This window comes from Monodon monoceros, unplaced genomic scaffold (genome assembly GCF_005190385.1).
Source record: "Monodon monoceros isolate NGI ecotype Baffin Bay Population unplaced genomic scaffold, NGI_Narwhal_1 Super_Scaffold_16, whole genome shotgun sequence".
NCBI lineage: Eukaryota > Metazoa > Chordata > Mammalia > Artiodactyla > Monodontidae > Monodon > Monodon monoceros.
The window spans coordinates 103,849,876-103,870,257 of record NW_021703772.1 but is presented as its reverse complement, the minus strand read 5'-3'; positions in this window follow the sequence as shown (position 1 = coordinate 103,870,257).

Genomic DNA, 20,382 nt, shown 5'->3' with positions numbered 1-20,382 from the left:
TAATAATCATATATTTACAAAAACTGTGAAAATAATATTGTCAGAATACTATCAACAGTTTTATTCAAATTTCACAGGTTTTTCTATTTATGCCCTTTTTCATAGAATCCAATCCATGATACCCATTGCAGTTTGCCTTCATGACTCTGTATTCAAGGTTAATGTGTGACGGTTTTTTGGTCTTCCCCTGTTTTTCATGACCTTGTCAGTTTTGAAAGGTACTGGTCAGCTATTTTTTACAATATCCTTCAGTTTGTTTAAGGTTTTGTCATGATTCAACTGAGACTATGGATTTTGGGGAAGAACTCACAAACGTCAAGTGCCCTCCTTGCTGTATCAAACAGGGGGTATATGATCTCAGTATGAGTTAATTATGGTGATATTGATATGGAACACTTGGTTAATGTGGTACCTGCCAAGTTTCTCTACTGAAAAAAAAAATTTTTGTCTCTTGCCAGAAGCTATTTGTTACAAGTGAGATACAGTCCACACCCAAGAGGAGTGAATTAAACTTCATTTTTAGAGGGATGGTTGCCAAACAATTAGTGGACATACATTAAAATCAACACATCAATTAATAGATAATTTTAGGGGATATTTGGATTCTATTCAAATAGCATTTTACTTCGTCATAAAGTTTCCCACACTTTTTATAACATTCATCAGTGCATTTTGCCTGCAGCAGTAATTACAGTGATTTTCTGTATCCCTCACTCATTCTCCATTTATAATTGGAACTTTTTCTCCAGGCAATGCATCCCTTCTCCCCATTCATTTATTTACTTATGCTACCATTTATTTATATCAGCATCAACTCCCTGATACTTGTTTTGTTATTTTGATTATAATTCATTATAATTCTATTATTATTTATATTGCTACTCAGACTGTTCCAATTTCAGCCACTAGGAGCTGTCTCACATGTCTCTCTTCTTTTTTTCTTTCCTACATTCTAGAACTAGATGTGCCAGACTCATATTTTCCTTGCTCATTTGCTAATTAGCCATTTCTTTAAATAGTTCAGTTCCTTTTATTGGTGAATAGTGTTTAGAAACCAAATCTGTGCCCCAAGTTTTGCTCACTACTATTTTGTTATATCTGTTTCTAGACCACCTCTGCAGAGAGATCATGGGTCATTTTACATACATATAACATGCATGTAATTTTAACATGTATGTAAAGCCATGTAGACAGATCTTTATTTATATCTCTATATGTATGTAGAACAAAATAAACTGGAGTGCATGCTGATTTCTGATTCTAATCCAGTACCACATTATTTGTTCTAGCCTCCTCCCCCCTTGCTTATTTATAACTTTTATGTAATAGGATACCTGGCTCCCTTTTCCCATAATTTATTTGTTGATTTGATCATTTCTGGTATACATGCAAAGCATTTTCAAAACTTCTAACCCATATCCCTGTGAGAAACAAAGTTATCTATTAAGCAGAGAGTTTATGTACAGTTGTTTTTATTGTCGGTCTTATAGAATACAGTCAAAAGACTCTTTTCCAAAGTTACCAAGCCAGCTCCTTTTTACTTACCTCCCCATGGCACATGTGGATGTGCCATGCATGTACAAAGAGCAGATTCACTTGTCACAGTTCACATTTCATCCTGGGATTCCACAACACCCTGGTTGATTTCTTAAAATTTGCGTAAAGTTCACCCTTTTATTGGTTTTAAAAATGTATAGAATCATTTGCCTACCACCTTGGTAACATAAAAATGATTCATTCAATCACACAAAAATCTCCTTCTGTGATCTCTGTTGAAATCTCTTTCCATTCCCCTGACCCTTGGTGACAACTGATCTTTGTTTCTGTTGGTTATGGTTGTACCTTTCCAGAATACCAGATAAAGGGTATCACAGCACTCAGCTCAATTTATATTTCTCTAAATGACTCACATACTCTACAGCACGAACAGCAAGGCTTTGGAGCTTGCTCTTTCACTTATCAAATGCATTTACCAATATAACTGTGTAGATCAATAAAAATGTATTTGTCTATTCTTTTTTATTGCTGACTGGTGTTTTGTTGTATGGATGTACCACAGTTTGTATATATGTTCACTCGCTGAAAATCATCTAGGTTGTTTCCAGTTTTGGGTCATTACGAATAAAGTTGTTATAAATGCTTTCAGATAGGTCTTGGTATGCATACGTTTTAGTTCCCTTGGAAAAAATTCAGGGGTGGGTGACTTCCCTGGTGGCACACTGGTTAAGGGTCCACCTGCCAATGCAGGGGACACGGGTTAGAGCCCTGGTCCGGGAAGATCCCACATGCTGCAGAGCAACTAATCCCATGTGCCACAACTACTGAGCCTGCACTCTAGAGCCCGTGAGCCACAACGAATGAGCCCATGTGCCACAACTACTGAAGCCCGAGCACCTAGAACCCATGCTCCACAACAAGAGAAGCCACCTCAATGAGAAGCCCACACACCGCAACAAAGAGTAGCCCCCACTCGCCACAGCTAGAGAAAGCCCGGGGCGCAGCACTGAAGACCCAACTTAGCCAAAAATAAATAAGTAAATTAATTAAAAGGTAAAAATAAAAAACAATTTAGAAGTGGTATTGCTGGGTCCTATGGTAAGTGTAAGTGTAACTTTATAAGTAATTGTCAAATTATTTTCTAAAATGACAGTGACATTTTCCACTGGAACCAGAAATGAGTAAGAGTTTATGTTGCTCTGCATCCTCACCAGCATTTGATGTTGTGAATGTTTTATGTTGTTGTTTCTTTTGTTTTCTTTTGCTTTTGCTGCTTTTGGTGTCTATGACATTTACTTGGAATTTAAATTTACATTTCCCTAATGATAAATGGTGCTGAGAATCAATTAACATAGCTATTTTCCACACAAATTTAATTGTTGGTGAAGTGTTTGTCCAATTTTTAGCGAGTTGTTTACTTTTTTATTGCTGGGATTTAGGTTTTTAAGACAATATTCTAGATATGTCTTTTTTAAGATATAACTTGCAAATGTTTTCTCCCAGTCTTGGCTTTTCTTTTCAACTGTAACAATTTCTTTGAAAGAGTAAAATCTCCTAAATTTGATAAATCCAGCTTGTCATTTTTTTCTCTTATGGATAATGCTTTTGTTGTAATAGCTTATTGTCAAATTCAAGGTCATCAGATTTGCTCGCATAATTTCTTTAGGGTTTCTATAGCTGAATGCTTTGCATTTATGTCTATGATCAATTATGAGTGAAGTTTTGTATAAGATGTGAAATATAAGCCAAAGATGTTTGCTTTATTTATATTTACTCACTTATTGCATATAGATGTCCAATTATTCTAGTAACAGTTGCTGAAAATAGTACATTTTCTCTGTTAAATTGTCTTGGCACCTTTATCATAAATCTGTTCACTATTTTTGTGGGTCAAATTCTGGGCTCCTTATTCTGTTCTACTTAATCTATGGATCTATCCTTTCACCAAAGCCATAATCTTTATTATGGTAGCTTCATATCAATACCTATGGAAGGATAGTGTGGGTCCCGAATACTTGTTTTCCTTTTAGAATTATCTGACTATTTTAGTTTCTTTGCCTTCCCATGTATATTTTAAAATTGGTTGTTAAAGTACACACAAAAAATTGTAGGAATTTGAATAGTAGTCTACTACTCCTCTAGATCAAATTGGAGATAATTGACATTTTAACAATATTGTATCTTCTATCTCATAATTATGGTACATTTCTCAATTTTAAAAAATCTTTGCATTCTTTTCAAATATTTTATGGATTGTTAATATTTTTTCTTACAAGTATAGTGAAATCGATAGGTGGAAGCATGTATTTGAGCATGCTTTAAACTACAAATTCAAACTTTAAAAATAATTATAGATAATTCAGGTTACCTATTTCTTCTTGAGTTTCTAACTTGTGTATTTTAAGGATTTCTTCCATTTCATTGAATTTATTGAACTTATGGACGTAGAATTGTGTGTAGTATTTAATTCTTACCCTTTGAATATCTGTATGGTTAGTAGTGATATCTTTTCTTTTCTTCTTGATATTTGAAATTTGTGTCTATCTTTTTTCCTGGTCAACCTTGGTAGAAGTTCATACATTGTATTGATTCTTTCAAACATTTTATCTATTGTTTTGTTTTGAATTTCATGTATTTTTGCTCTTGTTTTTATTGTCTACTTGCTCTGAATTTAATTTGCTTTTCTTTTTCCTATTTCTTAAGGTAAATGCCTAGGTTATTTACTATAAATTGTGTTTTTTTCTACTATAATAATTTAGTGCATGCAGTTTTCCTCTAAGCACTGCTTTACCTGAAGTTCAAATAATTTGACATGATATATTTTCATTTCATTAAGTTCAAACTAAATTTTATTTCCCTTGAGAGATTCTCTTTGACTTATGAGTTATTTTAAAGTGTGTCACTTAATTTCCAACTATTTGTGGATTTTCCAGATATGTTTCTGTTATGATTTCTATTTTAATTCTGTTATGAACTAAAAATTAATTCATATCATTTAATTCCTTTCAGATTTGCTAAGATTTGTTTCATGGCTCACAATATCAACTATATGGATCCATGTTTCTTGTACATTTAAGAAGATTGTATATTTTTCTAGTATTTTTTCAGTGTTCTATACCTGGCAATTTTGTCCAGTTCCCTAATGGCTTTGTTTAGGTCTCTATAACCTACTGCATTTCTCCCTAATGGTTCTATCCATTACAGAGAGAAGAGTATAGCAACCTCCAACTATGCTGTGCATATGTCTATATCACTTTTCAGATCTATTATAGGAATCATATATGAAGCTTTATTGTTATGTATGTACAACAATTTAGTATTGTCATATATTCTTGAAGAATTGACCTACTTATCAATATGTTCATTTCATGTCATTTACTGTATGAATCCAAGTTTCTGATCTATATTATATTCCTTCTCCCTGTACAACTTCCTTAAGCCTTCTTTGTAGAGTAGTCTACTGTCAGTGGATTTCCTAAGATTTTTTTTTCTTTATTTGTCTTAGAAAATCTTTATTTTTCCTTAATTTTTTAAGACTACCTTCTTTGGATATATGATTCTGGATTGACAGTGTTTTTGCCTTCAGTACTTAATGTTTTAAAAAATTTCTTCTTACATAAGTTATGACTGTAAGTTACTTGTAATTCTTATTCCATCCCATTGTAAATAATGAATCCAACTCCATTATATTTCAAGAATTTTTCTTCACTTTCTAGTAGTTTGAATATGTCTATGCAAAAAATATTATGTTTATTTTGCTTAGTGTTCTATTAACTTTTTGAATTTGTGGTTTAGAATCTACATTAATTTTGCAAAAATTGGGGGATAGTTTCTCTAACATTTCTTCTGTTCCATTTTCTTTTCTTCTTTGGGGATTCCAACTACATGGATTTTAGGATGGTTTATATAGCTCTTGTGTACTGCTTTTCACCTATGTTATCTTTACTTTTTGCATTGAGTAATTTCTATTGACCTATCCCTTAATTTCAATGACTCTTTTCTTAGCTGTATTGAATCTATTGATGATTCTGTCAAAACACTATCACATTACAGATTTAAAAAAATATCTTTCTTATAATATCTATCCCTCTTACAAATTTATGTCTTAATTTTGTTCCAATGATGGTGTTATTTCTTCATACTCTGTTTTATCCTGCAGTTTTTTCCTCTAGGTTTATTTTTTTTTAATTATTAAAAGCTGGACATGTGGTAGAGAACATTAGATACCACTATGATTGAAGTTAAGCTAGCCTTCCTTACTCCCAGGGCTTTAATATGGAAATTTATATTAATATTCAGTATAATCAGTAGTTCAGCTGAGTGTAAAATTTGAGATTGATCACATTATCCTAAGTGCATTCCAGGCTTCATATGCTGCTTGTGATTTATTTGTGTTATCTGTGCTCATGATACCTTGTGTTAGTTTGTGGACTAATTTGTCAGAGAATTTGTATCAAAGTTTTCTTCTTGTCTTTGAGCATCTCTGCTTTGCTTTGGATTTTTCTTTTATATTGCTTCTCAAATAGAATTGACCTGTTGCTTTTCCCAAAGCTGCATTCACAGTAACTTTTTCTTGTTATTTCCTTTATTTCTTGCAAATGTGGTGGTGTGGCACAGAGAAGCATTCTGTAGTATTTTTACCAAGTCTTAAATTAAGGCAAGCACTGTGAAACTTTGGGCTTGTGGCATTTGAGCACGCTCTTACCCCTCCCTCAGTTGGGATGCTGGTCATAGCATATATTCCTGCATTGCCTTGTGGGTAGAGTTTTCTTATTTTTCTTTCCCTATTCACCATACCTTAATGGCGATGTGTTTCCTCTGGATCCCCAAGCTACTATTTTTATTTTAGCTTTCCTCTGCAGAGTAAGGTTTTTTGTTCACAGATAGAAGCAAGATTGATCTGGGCTGAAATCCACTCCCAGCCATCATGGTGAGAGAATTTTCTCAAAATTCTTACCAATTTTCCCTTTAAGGGAAAGCCTATGAGAGGATCAAATTCCTCTTTATCCAAGGTCTCCATGTGAGCTAACAATTGGGCTTTAGCAATTTATTAAAAATTTCTAGGGGGATAGCTTCAAGATGGCAGAGGAGTAAGACATGGAGATCACCTTCCTCCCCACAAATATATAAAAAATACATCTACATGTGGAACAGCTTCTAGAGAACACCTACTGAACACTGGCAGAAGATCTAAGAGTTCCAAAAAGGTGAGAAATTACCCACGTACCTTGGTAGGGCAAAAGAAAAAAGAGAGACAAAGAATAGGGATGGGATCTGCACCTCTGGGAGGGAGCTGTGAAGGAAGGAAAGTTCCATACACTAGGAAGCCTCTTCACTGGCAGAGATGGGGGGTGAGTGAGAGGGAAGTTTTGGAGCCACAGAGGAGAACGCAGCAACAGGGGAGCAGAGAGCAAAGTGGAGAGATTCCCACACAGAGGATTGGTGCCAACCAGTTCTCACCAGCCTGACAGTCTTGTCTGCTCGGCCGCCGGGACAGATGGGGGTTGGGACCTGAGGCTCTGGCTTCGGAGGTCAGATCCCAGGGAGAAGACTGGGGGTGGCTGCGTGAACACAGCCTGAAGGGGTTAGTGCACCACAGCTAGCCAGGAGGGAGTCCAGGAAAATGTCTGGAACTGCCTAAGAGGCAAGAGACCATTGTTTCAGGGTGCATGAGGAGAGGGGATTCAGAGCACCACCTAAATGAGCTCCAGAGATGGACGCGAGCTGCGGCTATCAGTGCAGACACCAGAGATGGGCATGAGACATTAAGGCTGCTGCTGCAGCCACTAGGAAGCCTGTGTGCAAGGACAGGTCACTATCCACACGACCACTTCCCCCCGGAAGTCTGCAGCCCACCACTGTCAGGGTCCCGGGATCCAGGGACAACTTCCCTGGGAGAACACATGGTGTGCCTCAGGCTATTACAATATCACGCTGGCCTCTGCTGCTGCAGGCTCACCCTGCATTCTCTACCCTTCCCTCCCCACGGCCTGAGTGAGCCAGAGCCCCATAATCAGCTGCTACTTTAATTCAGTCCTGACTGGGAGGGGAAAAGACGCCCTCAGGTGACCTACACGCAGAGGTGGGGCCAAATACAAAGCTGGACCCCCGGAGCTGTGCGAACAAAGAAGGGAAAGGGAAATCTCTCCCAGCAGCCTCAGGAGCAGCAGATTAAATCTCCACAATCAACTTGATGTACCTGCATCTGTGGAATACCTGAGTAGACAACGAAACATCCCAAAATTGAGGTGGTGGACTTTGGGATCAACTGTAGACTTGGGGTTTGCTTTCTGAGTCTAATTTGTTTCTGTTTTATGTTTATCTTAGTTTAGTATTTAGAGCTTATTATCATTGGTAGGTGTGTTTATTGATTTGGTTGCTCTCCTCCTTTTTTTAAATATATATATATTATTTCATTTTTCTCCTTCTGTGAGTGTGTATGTGTATGCTTCTTTGTGTGATTTTGTCTGTATAGATTTGCTTTTACCATTTGTCCTAGGGTTCAATCTATCTGCTTTTTTTTGTTTGTATAGTTTTCAGTGCTTGTTATTATTGTTGGATTTATCTTTTGGTTTGGTTGCTCTATTTCTTTGTTTTTTTTTACTACTTTTGTATTTTTAATAATATTTAAAATTTTTTATTTTAATAATTTATTATATTTATTTATTTATCTTTCTTTCTTTCTTTTTATTTTTTTTCTCCCTTTTCTTCTGAGCTGGGTGGCTGACAGAGTCTCAGAGTCTTGGTGCTCCAGGAGGGAGAGCTGAGTTCAGGACATTGATCCACCAGTGACCTCCTGGCTGCATGTAATATGAACTGGCAAAAGCTCTCTCAGAGATCTCCATCTCAATGCTAAGACCCAACTCCACTTGACAACCAGCAAGCTACAGTGCTGGATATCTTATGCCAAAAAGCTAGCAAGAGAGAAACACAACCCTGTCCATTAGCAGAAAGGCTGCCTAAAATCATAATAAATTCACAGACACCACAAAACACACCACTGGACCTGGTTCTGCCCACCAGAAAGCCAAGATCCAGCCTCATCCACCAGAACACAGGCATCAGTCCCCTCCACAAGGAAGCCTACACAACCCACTGAACACACCTTACCCAATGGGGGTATACACCAAAAACAACAGGAATGGCGAACACAAAGCCTGTGAAAGGAGACTCAAACACATTAAGTTAACCAAAATGAGAAGACAGAGAAATACAAAGCAGATGAAGGAGCAAGGTAAAAATCCACCAGACCAAACAAGTGAAGAAGAAATAAGCAGTCTACCTGATAAAGAATTCAGAGCAATGATATTAAAGATGACTCAAAATCTTAGAAATAGAATGGTGAAAATACAAGAAATGTTTAACAAGGAACTAGAAGAACTAAAGAGCTAACAAACAATGATGAACAACACAATAAATGAAATTAAAAATTCTCTAGAAGCAATCAATAGCTGAATAACAGAGGCAGAAGAATGGATAAGTGACCTGGAAGATAAGAGAATGGAAATAACTACTGCAGAGCAGAATAAAGAAAAAAGAATGAAAAGAATTGAAGACAGTCTCAGAAACTTCTCAGACAACATTAAACACACCAACATTGGAATTATAGAGGACCCAGAAGAGGAAGAGAAAAAGAAAGGGACTGAGAAAATATTTGAAGAGATTATAGTTGAAAACTTCCCTAATATGGGAAAAGAAATAGTTAATCAAGTCCAGGAAGTGCAGAGAGTCCTATACAGGATAAATTCAAGGAGAAACATGCCAAGACACATATTAATCAAACTATCAAAAATTAAATAAAAGAAAACATATTAAAAGCAACAAGGAAAAAACAACAAAAAACATAAAAGGGAATCCCCATGATGCTAACAGCTGATCTTTCAGCAGAAACTCTGCAAGCCAAAAGGGAGTGGCAGGACATATTTAAAGTGATGAAAGAGGAAAACATACAAGCAATGTTACTCTACCCAGCAAGGATCTCATTCAGATTCGACAGAAAAATTAAAAACTTTACAGACAAGCAAAAGCTAAGAGAGTACAGGACTACCAAACCAGCTTTATAACAAATGCTAAAGGAACTTTTCTAGGCAGGAGACACAAGAGAAGGAAAAGGCCTACAATAACAAACTCAAAACAGTTAAGAAAATGAGAATAGGACTATATATATGGATAACTACATTAAATGTAAATGGATTAAATGCTCCAACCAAAAGACATAGACTGGCTGAATGGTTACAAAAACAAGACCTGTATATATGCTCTCTACAAGAGACCCACTTCAGACTTAGGGACACATACAGACTGAAAATGAGGGGATGGAAAAAGATATACCATAAACATGGAAATCAAAAGAAAGCTGGAGTAGCAATTCTCATATCAGACAAAATAGACTTTAAAATAAAGACTATTACAAGAGACAAAGAAGGACACTACATAATGATCAAGGGATCAATCCAAGAAGAAGATATAACAATTGTAAATATTTATGCACCTACCATAGGAGTACCACAATACATAAGGCAAAAGCTAACAGCCATATGTGGGGAAATCGACAGTAACACAATCATAGTAGGGGACTTTAACATCCTACTTTCACCAATGGACAGATCATCCAAAATGAAAATAAACAAGGAAACACAAGCTTTAAGTGACACATGAAACAAGATGGACTTAATTGATATTTTTAGGACATTCTGTCCAAAAACAACAGAATACATTTTCTTTTCAAGTGCTGATGGAACATTCTCCAGGATAAATCATATCTCGGGTTACAAATCAAGCCTTGATTAATGTAAGAAAACTGAAATCATATCAAGTGTCTTTTCTGAATACAATGCTATGAGACTAGATATCAATTACAAGAAAAAATCTGTAAAAAATGCAAGCACATGGAGGCTAAATAATACACTACTAAATAACCAAGAGGTTACTGAAGAAATCAAAGAGGAAATCAAAAAACACCTAGAAACAAATGACAATGAAAACATGATGATCCAAAATCTACGGGATGCAGCAAAAGAAGTTCTAAGAGAGAACTTTATTGCAATACAATCCTAGCTCAAGAAACAGGAAACATCTCAAATAAACAACCTAACCTTACATCTAAAGCAATTAGAGAAAAAAGAACAAAAACAACACCCCCAAAGTTAGCAGAAGGAAAGACATCATAAAGATCACATGAGAAATAAATGAAAAAGAAATGAAGGAAACAACAGCAACGATCAAAAAAAACTAAGAGGTGCTTCTTTGAGAAGATAAACAAAATTGATAAACCATTAGCCAGATTTATCAAGAAAAAAGGGAGAAGACTCAAATCCACAGAATTAGAAATGGAAAAGCAGAAGTAACAACTGACATGGCAGAAATACAAAGGATCATGAGAGATTACTACAAGCAACTATATGCCAATAAAAACGACAACCTGGAAGAAATGGACAAATTCTTAGAAAAGAACAAACTGCCGAGACTGAACCAGGAAGAAATAGAAAATATAAACAGAACAAGCGCAAGCACTGAAATTGAGACTGTGATTAAAAATCTTGCAACAAAAAAAAGCCCAGGACAAGATGGCTTCACAGGTGAATTTTATCAAACATTTAGAGAAGAACTAACACCTATCCTTCTCAAACTATTCCAAAATATAGCAGAGGGAGGAACACTCCCAAACTCATTCTATGAAGCCACCATCACCCTGATACCAAAACCAGACAATGATATCACAAAAAAAGAAAACTACAGGTCAATATCCCTGATGAACATAGAGGCAAAAATCCTCAGAAAAATACTAGCAAACAGAATCCAACAGCACATTAAAAAGATCATACACCATGATCAAGTGGGGTTTATCCCAGGAATGCAAGTATTCTTCAACATACGCAAATCAATCAATGTGAGAAACTATGTTATAAAATTGAAGGAGAAAAACGATATGATCATCTCAGTAGCTGCAGAAAATGCTTTTGACAAAATTCAACACCAATTTATGATAAAAACCCTCCAGAAAGTAGGCATAGAGGGAACTTACCTCAATATAATAAATTCCATATATGAGAAACCCACAGCCAGCATCGTTCTCAATGGTGAAAAACTGAAACCGTTTCCTCTAAGATCAGGAAAAGGCTAGGTTGCCCACTCTCACTGCTATTATTGAAGATAGACTTGGAAGTTTTAGCCACAGCAATCAGAGTAGAGAAAGAAATAAATGGAATCCAAACTGGAAAGGAAGAAGTAACACTGTCATTGTTTGCAGATGACAAGATATTATACATAGAGAATCCCATAAATGCTACCAGAAAACTACAAGAGCTAATCAATGAATTTGGTAAAGTAGCAGGATGCAAAATTAATGCACAGAAATCTCTTGCATTCTTACACACTAATGATGAAAAATCTGAAAGTGAAATCAAGAAAACACTCCCATTTACCATTGCAACAAAAAGAATATAATACCTAGGAATAAACCTACCTAAGGAGATCAAAGACCTGTATGCAGAAAATTATAAGACACTGATGAAAGAAATTAAAGATGATACAAACAAATGGAAAGGTATACCATGTTCTGGCATTGGAAGAGTCATCATTGTGAAAATGACTATACCACCCAAAGCAATCTACAGATTCAATGCAATGTCTATCAAACTACCAATGGCATTTTTCACAGAACTTGAATAAAAAATTTCACAATTTGTATGGAAACACAAAAGATCCCAAATAGCCAAAGCAATCTTGAGAAAGAAAAACGGAGCTGGAGATATTAGGCTTCCTGACTTCAGACTATATTACAAAGCTACAGTAATCAAGACAGTATGGTACTGGCACAAAAACAGAAATATAGATCAATGGAACAGCATAGAAAGCCCAGAGATAAATCCACACACATATGGTCACCTTATCTTTGATAAAGGAGGCAACAATATACAATGGAGAAACGACAGCCTCTTTAATAAGTGGTGCTGGGAAAACTGGAAGCTACATGTAAAATAATGAAATTTGGACATTCCCTAACACCATACACAAAAATAAACTCAAAATGGATTAAAGACCTCAATGTAAGATCAGACACTATAAATCTCTTAGAGGAAAACATAGGCAGAACATTCTGTGACATAAATCACTGCAAGATCCTTTTTGATCCACCTCCTAGAGAAATGGAAATAAAAGCAAAAATAAACAAATGGGACCTAACGAAACTTAAAAGATTTGCACAGCAAACCACAAACAAGATGAAAAGACAACAATCAGAATGGGAGAAAATATGTACAAAATAAATAACTGAGAAAAAAATAATCTCCAATATATAGAGGCAGCTCATGCAGCTCTGTAGCAAAAAAACAAACAACCCAATCCCAAATGGTCAGAAGATCTAAACAGACAATTCTCCAGAGAAGATATACAGATTGCCAACAAACAAATGAAAGAATGCTCAACATCACTAATCATTAGAGAAATGCTAAAGCTACACTGAGGTATCACCTCACACCAGTCAGAATGGCCATCATCAAAAAATCTACAAACGATAAATGCTGGAGAGGGTGTGGAGAAAAGGGAACCCTCTTGCACTGTTGGTGGGAATTTAAATTGATACAGCCACTATGGAGAACAGCATGGAGGTTCCTTAAAAAACTATAAATAGAACTTCCATATGACCCAGCAATCCCTCTACTGGGCATACAGCATTAGAAAACCATAATTCAAAGAGTCATGTACACAATGTTCATTGCAGCTCTATTTACAATAGCCAGGACATGGGAGCAACCTAAGTGTCCATCGACAGATGAATGGATAAAGAAGATGTGGCACATATATACAATGGAATATTACTCAGCCATAAAAAGAAATGAAATTGAGTTATTTGTAGTGAAGTGGATGGACCTAGAGACTGTCATATGGAGTGAAATAAGTCAGAAAGAGAAAAACAAATACCGTATGCTAACATATATATGGAATCTAAAAAAAAATGGTTTTGAAGAACCTAGGGGCAGGACAGGAATAAAGATGCAGACGTAGAGAATGGACTTGAGGACACGGGGAGGGGGAAGTGTAAGCTGGGACGAAGTGAGTGAGTGACATACACATATATACACATATATACATAAATGTAAAATAGATAGCTAGTGGGAAGCAGCCTCATAGCACAGTGAGATCAGCTCAGTGTTTTATGTCCACCTAGAGGGGTGGGATACAGAGGGTGTGAGGGAGACACAAGTGGGAGGATATATGGGGATACATGTATTTTTATAGGTGATTCACTTTGTTATAAATCAGGGACTAACACACCATTGTAAAGCACTTATAGTCCAATAAAGGTGTCTAAAAAACAAATTCTAGCTTAATCTCCTTATTAGCTTGCATAGTCTGGCAGCATCTGCCCAAGCAAGCAAATTCTCAGGTCCTGTATCTACCTGCAGGTTCCTATCTCTTCCCAGATTTCATGTTAGTTGTTTATCCTTCAACCTTACTTTTCTGATGGATTCCAGAAGTGGAATTATTTGCACTTTGTCCAGCGTTTTTCTTATTTTAAAGGTGACAGCAATGCTTTTGCTTGCCTTCTCTACATCTCTGAGGTGAAAACTTCCTCTCAACTAATTTTTTAAAATGGCATAATGATTTCATATCCTTAGTGGGATGTACTCTAAGGACAAACATAACTATGAAGAAATCTTAAACTTCAATTAGTTGGTTTATTTGTAAAAGTGATACTGGTATTGTAATTCTGTAATTATTTTATGAACATTGTAATATGAAATAGGTTGGTAAATATATTAATATTCATAGGAACCAAGGTTTCCTCTGTAAGAGAAAATTAAAAAGTGAAGAAATGTAAATCTGAATTAGAAATGCCAAAATGAACTCAAATATTTATAAGTATAAAAATACATATTTTTTTCTAATTCTGTCCAATGAAACGTTAGAATTTTCACATAACACAGATGTTTGTTCTAAGTATCATTTCCTTCTAAAAGTTACTGAGCCATTACAAAAGTAGGTCATTTTGAGTATGGGACAGGAAAAATATAGTACCAGCTTCAAGCTCCTTGTTTGGCCATAAAGCAAGCAGGTACACAAACACTAATGAGGTTATACCTAAAAGGAAAATATGCTGTAATAAGAAAACCATCATTTTGTAACCATTAAAGTAATACTTAGGCAAGAATCTTCATGCATGCAAAATCACTTGTTTAAAATAGGTAGAGAACAAGACAATTATGTTATCTAAAAAATATCATCCCATAAACTGCTTACAAATTGTGCTTATGAAGGGACAGTATACCTTTAAAATGGAGATATCTGGTGTTTACCATCTTAACCAATTTATCAAATTTAGCATCACCAGTTTTGGGACGATCTGAAATCATGTCTCCTGACACAATGCAAAAAGTGTACTCTACATCAAACAGAAAACTCTACATAATTTTCTTGCCAGAAAAATGTTTAATATAAAACTAACCTTGAGTAAATAATCTGACAAATTCAGAATATGACTGATTACACAGAATAATGGGCTTTGAAACTTCAAAAGAGTCACATAATGAGAAGCATAGGGAATGTTCTAGAATTAAAGAGATTAGAGACAATCATCAAATACAACATATAATCCTTTATTGAATACTGAATTTTTAAAAAAGACAATGAAATTCACTTTCAGAGTAAATGAGGAAATGCGAATGTGTAATTTATATTTGGTGAGAACAGAATTTAATTGAAATGTTAGTGGTGTGATGATGTTACTGTGGTTATGTAGGAAGTTATTCTTAAAAGGAACACATGGAAGTATAAAAGGTAAAATGTAATATCTGCAACTTAAAATATAACACTAAATACATGCATGCACATGTGTGCATGCAAATTATATGTGAATAGAGGTGGAAGAAAATTAAATGTGTTGAAAGTTTGCAATTCATGAATCTAGGTTAAAGGTAAATGGGTTTTCATTGTCCTATTGTTCAGAATTTTTAAAAATAATTTTATTTTATAGTGGAGTATAGTTGACTAACAGTGATTATGCTAGTTACAGGTGTACAGCAAAGTGATTCAGTTGTACCCATACAAGTATCCATTCTTTTTGCATTAATAAATATTTCCAAAAATGTTTGCAAGATTAAAATCTTAAAAATTTACATCAATGAAAATAAAATGACAAGTAATATGATTAAATGGTAAATAAGTGGTAAAGAAAATACCAATTTTTCCACAAAGGAAGTGATCATGGAACCTCCAAAGTAGATGAAAACTGGCATAAATATTTATATATATTCAAAGTGTTGGGTGTATCTACTTTTGTATTTGTATAATCAAAACAATGCATGCACATGTTTACAAAACGAACATTTAAAATGTCTTCTGATGTTTTTCCATCTCTCTCCACCTTAGCCTCACTCTCCAGAAGCAATTTCTTTTACCGATTTCTGTTTTATTTTTTCACCTGCTGTTTCTACAGTGACCACTCCCCCCAGCATATGAATTCTTTTCTTCTGTTTAATGCTCTAGGTAAATGCACAAATCAGAGGCTGTTAAAAAAAAATCCTAAATTTCTTATGAATTACAGCCACTGTATTAATCAGCAAGATTTTAAAAGTATGATCATTCTTATTTGCAGTAGTGTATAACCAGAGGACTCAATGTTAGAAGATGCAAGCAAGTTAACATGCAAGAAAAACAATACAAAAGCTGTCTGACTAGGAGAAAATTAGCCATACCCTGAAGTGGGTATAATACTAGTTGTTTCTCAGAACAGGTGCTCCAAAAATTATTTACTGATTCACTAGTAAAAAGGTGCAGCACAAATTCAAGGTGTTAATAAAATTAATAGATAATATGAAAATATTATTAGCAATGACTGCTTCACTCCATAACCAATTTCCCTTCTCTGTTCTATTCAAGCTCCTTCAAATACTGTTCAAAGGTTCTCTACTCAATAACACACACTGACCTTGGTTTCTGAGCCTAGATCCAAAGAACAAGTTTTACCAGGATTATCATTTCTCTATGCATTTATCAGGAGTATAATTTTGACCTTACTAATTGTCAGGTATTGACAGACAGTCATTCTCTGTGTGTGGTCACTGAGATGACCTGGGAAATTTTCAGAAATGTAAATTCTACAGTCCCTTTGTCCCATACCTACTGAATGAGAAACTCTGGAGGTGGGGCCCGGCAACCTAAGCTTTATTAAGCCATTCATGTAACTGTTGGATAAAATAAAATTTTAGAAGCACGTTAATAGGGTAAAGAAGGTGACATATGTATATATATATGATAATATTTGTTCTTTGTGACTTACAGTAAAATATAGGAAAGTGTAGGGAAAACAAATGCAAAATAAAAATAAAATGTTTCCAGAGTGAGAGTCATGAGATATGTAATAGAATAAATACATGCCGTTACAACATAGACTGTTATATATTATAAAATCCACACATATGGATTCTAAGGTACATATCTTGTGTGTGTGTGTGTGTGTGTGTGTGTGTGTGTGCTTCACAAACATAATTTTTTATTTGCTATGTGGAATAAAGACTGGGGAAGGGAGACACAAAAGTTAGAGACACCACTTAAGAGGGTATTTTATTACAAAGGTACAAAATAATAGGAGAAGGCAGTTACAGAGGTAATTAGGAGAGAAAGCCAATTCAGGAAATTGTGTTTCTTTCTAACTGATAGAATTCCAAGAATTGTGTTTTCTTTTTTAAACATCTTTATTGGAGTATAATTGCTTTACAATGTTGTGTTAGTTTCTGCTGTAAAACAAAGTGAATCAGCTATATGTATACATGTAATCCCATATCCCCTCCCTCTTGCGTCTCCCACTTACCCTCCCTATCCCATCCCTCTAGGTGGTCACAATGCAGCAGTTGATCTCCCTGTGCTATGCAGCTCCTTCCCACTAGCTAGCTATTTTACATTTGGTAGTGTATATATGTCAATGTTACTCTCTCACTTGTCCAGGTTACCCTTCCCCCTCCCCGTGTCTTCAAGCCCAGTCTCTACATCTGCATCTTTATTCCTGTCCTGCCCTTAGGTTCATCAGAACCATTTTTTTCCTTTAGATTCCATATATATGTATTACCATACAGCACTTTTTTTTCTCTATCTGACTTACTTCCCTCTGTATGACAGACACTAGGTCCATCCACTTCGCTACAAGTAACTCAATTTCATTTCTTTTTATGGCTGAGTAATATTCCATTGTATATATGTGCTACACCTTCTTTCTCCATTCATCTGTCGATGGACACTTAGGTTGCTTCCCTGTCCTGGCTATTGTAAGTAGTGCTGCAGTGAACATTGTGGTACATGTCTCTTTATGAATTATGGTTCTCTCAGGGTATATGGCCAGTAGTGGGATTGCTGGGTCATATGGAATTTCTATTTTTAGTTATTTAAGGAACCTCCATACTGTTCTCCATAGTTGCTGTACCAATTTATATTCCCACCAAGAGTGAAAGAGGGTTCCCTTTTCTCCACACCCTCTCCAGAATTTATTGTTTGTAGATTTTTTTGATGATGGCCATTCTGACCAGGGTGAGGTGATACCTCACTGTAGTTTTGATTTGCATTTCTCTAATGATTAGTGATGTTGAGCATCCTTTCATGTGTTTGTTGGCAATCTGTATATCTTCTTTGGAGTAATGTCTGTTTAGGTCTTCTGCCCATTTTTGCATTGGGTTTTTGGTTTTTTGATATTGAGCTGCATGAGCTGCTTGTAAATTTTGGAGATTAATCTTTTGTTAGTCGCTTCATTTGCAAATATTTTCTCCCATTCTGAGGGTTGTCTTTTTGTCTTGTTTATGGTTTCCTTTGCTGTGCAAAACTTTTAAGTTTCATAAGGTCCCATTTGTTTATTTTTGTTTTTATTTCCATTTCTCTAGAAGGTGGGTCGAAAAGGATCTTGCTGTGATTTATGTCATAGAGTGTTCTGTCTATGTTTTCCTCTAAGAGTTTTATAATGTCTGGCCTTACATTGAGATCTTTAATCCATTTTGAGTTTATTTTTGTGCATGGTGTTAGGGAGCATTGTAATTTCATTATTTTACATGTAGCTGTCCAGTTTTCCCAGCACCACTTATTGAAAAGGCTGTCTTTTCTCCATTGTATATCCTTGCCTCTTTATCAAATATAAGGTGACCATATGTGTATGGGTTTATCTCTGTCCTTTCTATCCTGTTCGATTGATCAGTAATTCTGTTTTTGTGCCAGTACCATACTGTCTTGATTACTGTAGCTTTGTACTATAGTCTGAAGTACAGGAGCCTGATTCCTCCAGCTACGTTTTTCTTTCTCGAGATTGCTTTGGCCATTTGGGTTCTTTTGTGTTTCCATAGAAACTGTGAAATTTTTTGTTCTAGTTCTATGAAAGATGCCACTGGTAGTTTGATAGGGATTGCACTGAATCTGTAGATTGCTTTGGGTAGTATAGTCATCTTTACAATGTTGATTCTTCCAATCCAAGAGCATGGTATATCTCTCCATCTGTTTGTATCGTCTTTAATTTCTTTCATCAGTGTCTTATTTTTCTGCATACCGGTTTTTGTTTCCTTAGGTAGGTTTATTCCTAGGTTTTTTATTCTTTTTGCTGCAGTGGTAAAGAGGAATGTTTCCTTAATTTTTCTTTCATTTTATTCATCATTATTGTATAGGAATGCATTACATTACAGTACAGGCATAGGAATGTCTGTACATTAATTTTGCATCCTGCTACTTTACCAAATTCGTTGATTAGCTCTAGTAGTTTTCTGTAGCATCTTTATGGTCCTCCATGTAGAGTAACATGTCATCTGCAAACAATGACAGTTTTACTCCTTTCTGATTTGGATTCCTTTTGTTTCTTTTTCTTCTCTGATTGCTGTGGCTAAAACTTCCAAAACTATGTTGAATAATAGCAGTGAGAGTGGGCAAACTTGTCTTGTTCCTGATCTTAGAGGTAATGGTTTAAGTTTTTCACCATTGAGAACAATGTTAGCTGTGGGTTGTCATATATGGCTTTTATTATGTTTAGGTAGGTTCCCTCTATGCCTACTTTCTTGAGGGTTTTTATCATAAATGGGTGTTGAATTTTGTCGAAAGCTTTTTCTACATCTATCGAGATGATCATATACTTTTTATCCTTCAATTTGTTAATATGGTGTATCACATTGATTGATTTGCTTACATTGAAGAATCCTTGCATTCCTGGAATAAACCCCACTTGATCATGGTGTATGACCCTTTTAATGTGCTGTTGGATTCTCTTTGCTAGTATTTTGTTGAGCATTTTTGCATCTATGTTCATCAGTGATATTGGCCTGTAGTTTTCTTTTTTTGTGACCTCTTTGTCTGGTTTTGGTATCAAGATGATGGTGGTCATGTGGAATCAGTTTGGGAGTGTTCCTCCCTCTGCTATACTTTGGAAGAGTTTGAGAAGGATAAGTGTTAGCTCTTCTCTAAATGTTTGATAGAATTCGCCTGTGAAACCATCTTGTCCTGGGTGTTTGTTTGTTGGAAAATTTTTAATCACAGTCTCCATTTCAGTGCTAGTGATTGTTCTGTTTATATTTTCTCTTTCTTCCTGGTTCAGTCTCAGCAGTTTGTGCTTTTCTAAGAATTTGTGCATTTCTTCCAGGTTGTCATTTTTATTGGCATGTAGTTGCTTGTAGTAATCTCTCATGATCCTTTGTATTTCTGCAATGTCAGTTGTTACTTCTGCTTTTTCATTTCTAATTCTGTGGATTTGAGTCTTCTCCTTTTTTTCTTGATAAATCTGGCTAATGGTTTATCAATTTTGTGTATCTTCTCAAAGAACCACCTCTTAGTTTTTTTCATCTTTGCTGTTGTTTCCTTCATTTCTTTTTCATCTATTTCTCATCTGATCTGTATGATTTCTTTCTTTCTGCTATATGTGGGTTTTTT